Genomic DNA, 9,072 nt, shown 5'->3' with positions numbered 1-9,072 from the left:
AATTAGAAAAAATTGAATCTTTTCATAAACGGTAAACTGGATGAAGCTAATAAACTAGGAAAATCAATTAAAAAGGAAATACGTAAATCTGCCCGATCTTACTACAGGAATAAGGTCAAAGAATTGTTTACCAACAAACCCAAAAATTGGTAAAAAAAGGTAAAAAAAAAGTTGTGTGGTAGGAGTGTAGACCAGCTTGATTTCAACCTACCTGAATCCCCGAAAGTTACTGCTAATAGTCTTAACAAGTTCCTTGCTTCTATCGTCCAGAGACTTCCAGCATAGTCTTATCAATTACCTACTGATGTTCTCCCACCTGCTTTCCCCTTCATATCTCCTTCTCAGATCGAAAGAGAAATTGGAAAACTACGAAAAACAAGTGTCTGCCCTTTAGATATCCCGTTCCCTCTTATTAGTGCTTTCAGTGACTTTCTCTCAAAGCCGTTGTCTGATATTTTCAATGATATTACTGAGTCAATATCCGTAGATTCGGAAACAGGGTTTCATAAGCCCCTTGAAAAAGAAAGATGGAAAACCTGGTCTTGAAGGTGTTCGTCCTATTTCACTCACTCCTCTATTCTCTAAACTATATGGAGGATTCCTTGCAGATTGGCTAAATGAGAAAATCCAACCTTTTGTCGACCTGAGGCCATTTGGGAACATCCAATCCCTTCTACTTCCCATTACCTTGTTTTTCTTATTGACTCAGTTGGAAAAATTCTCGGAAAACCTAATTCCTGGCAAAGTTTAATTTCCATTGACCTTCAAAAAGCATTTAACCTTGCTAACCACAATATTTTAGTTGATAAACTTGTAACTGATTTCAATATTGATCCTTTCCTGGTTAAATTAGTTTCCTCCTTTGTATCAAATATATCACAGGTAGTCAAATATCAAAATCATTATTCTAGTCTCCCTCCATGGCCACAATGGAGTGCCCCAAAGTACTCTTCCAGGTCCCCTCCTTTTTACTGTAATAATAAATAACCTCGCTAAGGAATTTCCTGACGGATTGAAATTTGTGTATGACCTACCGGTTGTTGAAACCTGCTACCGAAACTTAGTAAGCAGCCCTATGAATATCCTCAATGATGATGCAGATGGCGCTGCGGTCTTGGACATGACAGTAAACCCCTCTAAATCTATGATAATGCCAATACGTTTCCTTAAAACCTCACCCCTATCTCCCAGATACTTCTATATCTTCCTTTAAATTACTTGGGGTTACGATTTCCTCTAATTTAAAGTGGAATAACCATGTTATAGATATTGCCCATAAAGCTAATGCGTCCATGTCTCTCCTTAAGCTCTTGAATAAATTTAACGTCCCCCTTCCTATTCTTTACGGATTGGTACTTCCTTTGTCCGCCCCTATCTTGAATATGCATGTCCAGTTTGGCCTACTGACAATTCCCGTGACGAATCAGATAAAATTGAATCCATTCTAAAAAGAGCCCTGAGAATAATTTTTAAAGAAGCTAAGGTACCATACTCGCTCCTTCTAAAAAAGGCCAGGCTGGAAACGCTTGAGCACAGGAGAGGAGCGTTGTGCCTCCGCTTTGCAAAAAATGCAATATTAAACTTTCGCACGTAAAACATTTTCCCCAAAAGAAACTCCCCATCTAGACACCGCTTGCCACATACTGTTTCTAAACCCGTTCCTATCTTGTCCCCCATCCGTTACTTAACCCCCAGGTATGAAAAATCCTTCGTCCCCTTCACTACTGATAAAATAAACCGCTAGTTTTCCTTGTTTTTCTTTGGTACTGGCGAAACCCAAGTTTTATCTTCGTTTGATTCTTTTGTACCCTCCCCTTTGTTTATATGTTCTTTTTAAAACTTTTGAAGGCTAATTATATCTCACTCTTTTCTAGCTTTGTTTTAGTTTTTACCCTTTTAACTTTCTGACATTTTGCTGTATTTGGCATTGTTTAGCCAGTTTTTTTTAAGTTATTGTGCTATTTTATTTTATCGTTTTATGACTCCGAAATGGGAATTCGGTCCTTCGGGGCTTGAGATAGACATTTGTTGAAATTAGATATCTTATCTAACTTTCGTTATTTCTGGTTTTTAGCTTTTAATTTGCTGAGCTTAAACATATTTAGAATCACAATGAAAATAGAGTTCTGGGTTTCATCAACAGTTCTCCCCTGCCCCCCTCCCCCCTAAAGAAAAATCTCCCAGACAACCTCCCCGGAACACCTTAACATGTAAAATTTTGTCAGAAAAAAGAAAGCAAGGCGAATTTTTCTGCTCACGGTCTTTTTAAGGGCGATACTGTTCGCCTCGCCTTAGGTGCGTAGCCTCCTTTCTCATACGCTATCGCTCCGAATGAGTGCGAATTGAATTGGTGCTACATATACCGGTCGAAATATATTCACAATCTCTCGACCGACCCGATCCATCAATCCAACTAGCTGATTTCCAAGTTCTGAACTAGCGAGAGCGGTAGGCAAGGAATACACTGACGATATCCAGATTCTGGTTTCTCATGGAATAGGATAATTTTACTTATATATTATATAGGTTGTGATATATTTACAACAAGCGTTTCTGATGGGCACTGAAGAGAGGACAACTCCCAATTGTGGCAATATTCTTTAAAAATTTAAGATCAAACAGTTCGTGGTAACGAACTGTAGTAAAGAGCGACCCGGCTCAATAGTAAACGAAATTCTAAAAAACGCAATTTTGATGTTGAAATATACATCAAAAGAATTGGATTTTTATGCTGATTTTAAATATATAAATTTCATCAAATTTAGTCTTTAATATCAAAAGTTACGAGCCCGAGAAAATTTGCCTTATTTTGGGAAATAGGGGGAAACACCCCGTAAAAGTCATAGAATCCTAACGAAAATCACACCATCGCATTCGGCGTATCAGAGAACCCTATTGAAAAAATTTCAAGCTCCTATCTACAAAAATGTGACATTTCGTATGTTTTGCCAGAAGACAAATCACGGGTGTTTATTTTTTCTTTTTCCCAGGGGTCATCGTATCGACCAAGTGGTCCTACAATGTCACAAGAGGGCTCATTCTGACGGAAATGAAAAGTTCTAGTGCGCTTTTTAAGTGACCAAAAAAAAATTGGAGGGCATCTAGGCCCCCTCCCACACTCGTTTTTCTCCAAAGTCAACGGATCAAAATTTTGAGATAGCCATTTTGTTCCACATAGTCAAAAACCATAGCAACTATGTCTTTGGGAATGACTTACTCCCCCTCAGTCCCTGGGGGAGGGGCTGCAAGTTACAAACTTTTACCAGTGTTTACATATAATAATGGTTATTGGGAAGTGTACAGACGTTTTCAGGGGGATTTTTCTGGTTTTGGGGATGGGACTATGTGGGAGGATCTTTCCTTGGAGAAATGTGTCATGGGGGAAAAGAAATTCAATGAAAAGGGCGCATGATTTTCTAAAACTACTATAAAAAAAAACAATGAAATTTTTTTCAATTGAAAGTAAGGAGTAGCATTGAAACTTAAAACGAACAGAGATTATTACGCATATGAGTGGTTCTAAAAATACTTTAGCATAAAGAGCCAGGTACTTAGGAGGAGATAAATACCTCGCTTTTTTGTGCTAAAGTATTTTTAGTAATTTCAACTATTTACTCTACGGCCTTTCTGATTCAGGGGTAATTCTTAAAGAAATGAGACAAAGACCGTGTCCGAAAGCTTATTTCACAAAGAATGCTGCATCCAGATGCAGGGTTAATTCTGAATACTCAGTCCGAAAGCTGTTTTCGTCATTTGTTCTTTGAAGCTCAAATCTCGACTCAACAGCAGCTCAGTAGTAGGAGAAGAAACAGAAATCAACCATCAGATCGAAAAGAGCTTCTATTTAGCTCCTAATCACTTTGCTACTACTGCAAATTAAAGTACTGGACATGCTTTTGCTCTGTCTGATGGAGGAACAATTTTTCTCTTACAGATAATGCATGCACAATTGTCAAGATTTTGTATAGCTTAGGTCAGACACTGGGTAGCCTATATCTAGCATTTACCATAGTCTTTGGTAGGCTTATGCCTAACAATAAGTAAGGCCCAAGACTTTCTTATGATGTCAATCAAGATCGAAGGTCATCACTAGATTCAAGGATCAAATTTTCTCTGGCCCTTGAAATCTAGTGGTCATGCAAATTGGGTGATCATTAGATTTGTAACATAGTGCATATCCACTTATGAGCTAAATATACCTCTAGAGAAAATAAAATGTAAATGTCTCCATAATCATCTAGACCATATCTAGTAGGCTAATAGAACTGAGATTGTCCATTGCCAAGCTGCTGCTAAGAATCAGAAACACAAAGAATTCAGAATAGAAAGCTGTTGTTTTTATAGGCATTGATTATTTAGACCAATAAGATCTGTCATATATTTCACCACCTTTTAGCTGAATTCTTATGTTTTGCATTTGCTTTGCTAAAAAGTTGTCTTAAAAAGTGCCAAGTTTAGAGAGTTATGTTAATATTTTTCTTGCTGATCAGAACAATTGTCTTTACAATTCTTTCTGTTAAAAGAATTTCAGAGATTTTATAAGTGCACCATGGGCATATTGCAGTCTCAAATGAGCTTATGGAAAACAAATAGGAAACATAATTTTTCCTACTTTGCATTATTTCAAGACTAGAAAATCACAAAACTAAGCTTTCATATTGCTTATTGTATCTTAAGTAAATACAATTCCTGATGGAGTTTTGTTGATACCTGTCTTAAATTTACTTTGTCTAAATAAAATGCATATTGTTTATGGGCAGCAAGTATGGCTTGAGTTTTTTTCAATATTTTCTTTTTTCAAACAATTGTTGTTCTGTGGTCACATTTGTGTTCTTTCCTAAGTGGCTGGCTCTCTAGCTTGAGAATCCTTGTCCAAAGGGCACATGTTTAATTCCTGGCATTACCAGTTTATTTGGTTTTGGACAGGGATCAGTTTTGTGACTCTGTCAGCTTGGCTAGAATTGGCCCAACTTTAAAAGGTTACCTAAAGAAATGTGGAGCAGTAAGCAGGAAGGGCATACAAAAGCATAGGATGGCTGGCCCCTAGCTTCCTATTGTACTTCCTGGCAAAAGGAACACCTGGTCCTTTACTGGCCTACTGACTTGGCCATATAAGCTTTCTTTTAAACTTATTAAACATAAGTACAAATCAATTTAAAGATTAAAAGACAATCATATAGAATTCAAACAAGACAAATAAATAAAAGTATCCCTTTATAACAATTTGATGAATTGTCACAAATGTAGGTCACTTAAGATTGAAATGAACAAAGCTTCAATTATGAATCTGTTGTTTTTTTTTAAACAGACTGAAGGGGCAAACCTTCAAGCTCTGACAAATTCAATCTTACTTTTGGGACTTTTGGGCTCTTTTCAATGGGGACTTTCTTTGGATTTTTTTTTTACCAACTAAAAACAGTGGGGAAAGCATCAGGTATATCCCAAATACAGTAAAGGCATATTACAAAGAACAAGAACAGGTTCATAGAATACCATTGAAGTGGTAAAGAAACAAGAAAATTGCAAAAATTGAGATTATAAGATTAACAATAAACTATGAAAATTGCAAGTACAGTACTAGCCTCCTTCCAACAGGACAAATAAGGGGATTCACACCCCAAAGCTCTGACTATTTTCAATCACACCTTTAGGAGCCAAAAAAAAATTAAATACATTTTTTCACATATGTCAAATATGACAGTTGACTCAGGAGTTCAGGGTTAGGGATTCAACACTCTGTGGTGCCACAAATGGAAGGACCTTTGCTGTCATAAGCATTGTTAATCCTAGCACACACCCACACTCAAATATAGCATTCTGTAAAATCATAAATATCTTAAACAGCAAAAATAAAAGACTTTTTTTTATTTTTGATAAATATTATTTGAAAAAGGACACTACAAGGCAAATATCAGGTTCATCAGCATGCTAAATTTGATGTGTCAATGATAAGATTTGTTAAATCTTTTCTGGGATGAAATGTGTTACCTATAGATAACACAGACATTGCAATATCTATTTGTCCATCCATCTGTTTGATTGAGATTCTGAGACTATGACCCTAAGTCAAAAAGGCTAAGGCTTTTAAAGTTTTTTTCATTGACCTTAGGTCAAATAGGGAAAGAGAAGGGGTTCTATAAACAAAAAGTAGAATTTTTTGTTGATTTGCTGAAGTTAGTGAAAGGAGTATCAAATTTAAATGGAAGATGGAATAAATGTACATAGCAAAATATCACCAAATTGGATCCTACTAGAATTTATCAGATTTGTTCAGTATAATTTCAAGCATAGGTAAGGTGCTGTCTCTGATATTTGACCGAGTTTAAAAAAAAATCCTTTAGACCAAAAAGCTTAAAAATAAATTTGTGTCTGATACACAATATAGTTAAAGATATGTAGTTAAAGGAAACGCTATCATATTTTTGATCCCTGGGAAATTAGTTTAAAGCCCTATCCTGATTAGAAGGGGTAGCTCACATCAGTGAGCTACCTATCAACTATACTGCTATTTCAGCCTATTTGCATTGTGATGTTGACAATGGGCTTGCAGCTTTAATGTGATGATTGCTTGACAGAATTACCACCCTATTTAGGGCAGATCAATTTTACTTGAAAGAAAATCACTTGGTAAAATTCTAGTTGATTGACTTCTTGCTATCTCAAAAAGGGGTTATGTTAGGAAAATGAAACTTCCAGAGATGCATCTACAGGCTAAAGTATGTCCTAGGAAGGTATTTTGAAGTGCCTACCTCTATTCTTTCTCTCTCTAGAGGGCTTTGACCTTTGATGACCTTTAAAATATGTGTTATAAAAGTGAAATACTGCAAAATAGATCTTCTGCTTGAATGAAGTACAACAAAATTGTTTTCAGCTTCACAACTTTACTCAATCCAAATTATAAGGTTCTAAAGATAAGCCAATACATTTCATAAATTTTGGAAAAAAACAATGATATGGCTCAGAATTCTACTCATAACAGGAATTGCATTTTCAGAACTAAAGGCAGAGAAAAAGCAACTGCTAACTAAAAACTAAGATAAAATGTTGTTTTGTCAAAATTTCAATTTTGACAAACCTGTTAAAACTGTCAAACCTGTCATGTAGGCGAATTTCAGGGCTCTCTAGAGGGAGGAGTGGAGGTGGGTATTCTAGAATTCCTTCCCAGGATATACTTTAGCCTGTAGACCCACCCCTGAAAGTTTCATTTTCCTAACCTTACCCCTCTGTGAGATAACAAGAAGTCACTCAACTAGAATATTAACAATTACTTTATTAAACAACTATCAAGAACCGCTGATAAGCTATCACTGTGCTTAGAGATAAGCTTTAGCAGGGCATGAGAAATTTTATGTTTTCTCTTTGTTTAAAACAGCTTAATTTTTTTTGCTTCAAGAATAACAAAACAAGAAGTCAATGATCCCTGTATTTAGCAGTTATCATAAAATTAAAGCTCTATGATCAATGAGCACGGTGAAGATCTACATCCTTAATGATAATAATCTAAAAGCTGCTGCCAACATAATTACATCACTCACCACCAGCGAGAACTACAGTAGGATCTACCACCTTATCTCGCTGGCAAATGCGATTTAAGGTAATCACAAATGATTATTTTTTTAACTGAGATATTCTTAGCCACTTGCATTGGAAGTTTTTTTTATTACACATTTCTAGAATTTGAAATCTCTCTGGAAACAGATCTTTCTTCATTATGCTCTGGTCTTCCTTATGCTTTGGATATGGATCGCCACTATCTTACTTTAGTTTCTTCTGAAAAACCTCAGATAAATGCTGCAATTTCGTAGAATTTTTTCGTGGCGTTTTTGACCCTGCGATAATTACAGATGAAATTCTAGTCCGGACTGAGAATTCTTCGAAGAATTCCAGACGGATGCGAAATTAATTCTGCATAAATGAGCTTTCGGACACGCTCAAAACTTAAGATTTAGTGTAAAGAGCGAGGCATTAACGAGGGTACAAACCCCCTTATATACATAATAAAAGTTTTGTCTCACGTATGTTAATACATATAAAAGTTTGTTACGTATGTTAATTCTTAAGCTACGTATATTTTTTGCTAATAGAAACGTTCGTCAAAAATTAAAAGTTAGTTGCCTTTTTATGTAACCGAAAAATTGGAGGGCAACTAGGCCTCCTTCCCCACCCCTTATTTCTCAAAATCGTCTGATCAAAACTAAGAGAAATCCATTTAGCCAAAAAAGGAATTAATATGCAAATTTCATTTTAATAATTTATGTGTGGAGAGACAAAACCAAACATGCATTAATTCAAAAATGTAGCTTTTAATTGTTTTAAAAAGTAGAATTATGGCAGAGTCAAAATTTAGCGTAAAGAGCGAAGCGTTGAGGAGGGGACAACCCATTCCATATAAGGAGTAATTTCTGTTAGTTTTAAGTTTTAATATCGCTCCTTACTTACAGATAAAAAAACTAGTTTTTTTTTATTTAATCATATTCCTAAGTCTATCTTCTGAGATTGTAAAGGCTCTCCCTAAAGAGCAGAACTTTTCCAAATAACCATTAACCTCTGTAAAAATGCAACATTGTGACTTGATACTTTTTGGCATTTGAGATTCTTTCACATTTTTTTTGAAGAGATACGCTTGCTTTTAAAGGTGATTGTTTTGAAATACTGGTAGTAGGAAACAAAAAGGTTAATTTTTTTTATTATTCCCCTTTTTATTAATCAAACAGTTCGTGGTAACGAACTGTAGTAAGGAGCGACCCGGGTCAATAGTAACCGAAGCTCTAAAAAACAGAATTTTGATACCAATAGTTATATCGAAAGAATTGCATTTTAATGCTGATTTTAAATATATAAGTTTCATGAACTTTAGTCTAACCCATCAAAAGTTACGAGCCTGAGAAAAACTTGCCTTATTTTAGAAAATAGGGGGAGACACCCCCTAAAAGTCATAGAATCTTAACAAAACCCACACCATCAGACTCAGCGTATCAGAGAGCCCTAGTGTAGAATTTTCAAGCTCCTATCTACAAAAATGTGGAATTTTTTTTTTTTGCCAGAAGACAGATCAAGAATGGGTGTTTATTT

This window comes from Artemia franciscana, chromosome 7 (assembly GCF_032884065.1).
Source record: "Artemia franciscana chromosome 7, ASM3288406v1, whole genome shotgun sequence".
In the NCBI taxonomy this organism is placed as follows: Eukaryota; Metazoa; Arthropoda; class Branchiopoda; order Anostraca; family Artemiidae; genus Artemia; species Artemia franciscana.
The sequence above is the reverse complement of the archived record's forward strand: the minus strand, read 5'-3'. Positions refer to the sequence as shown.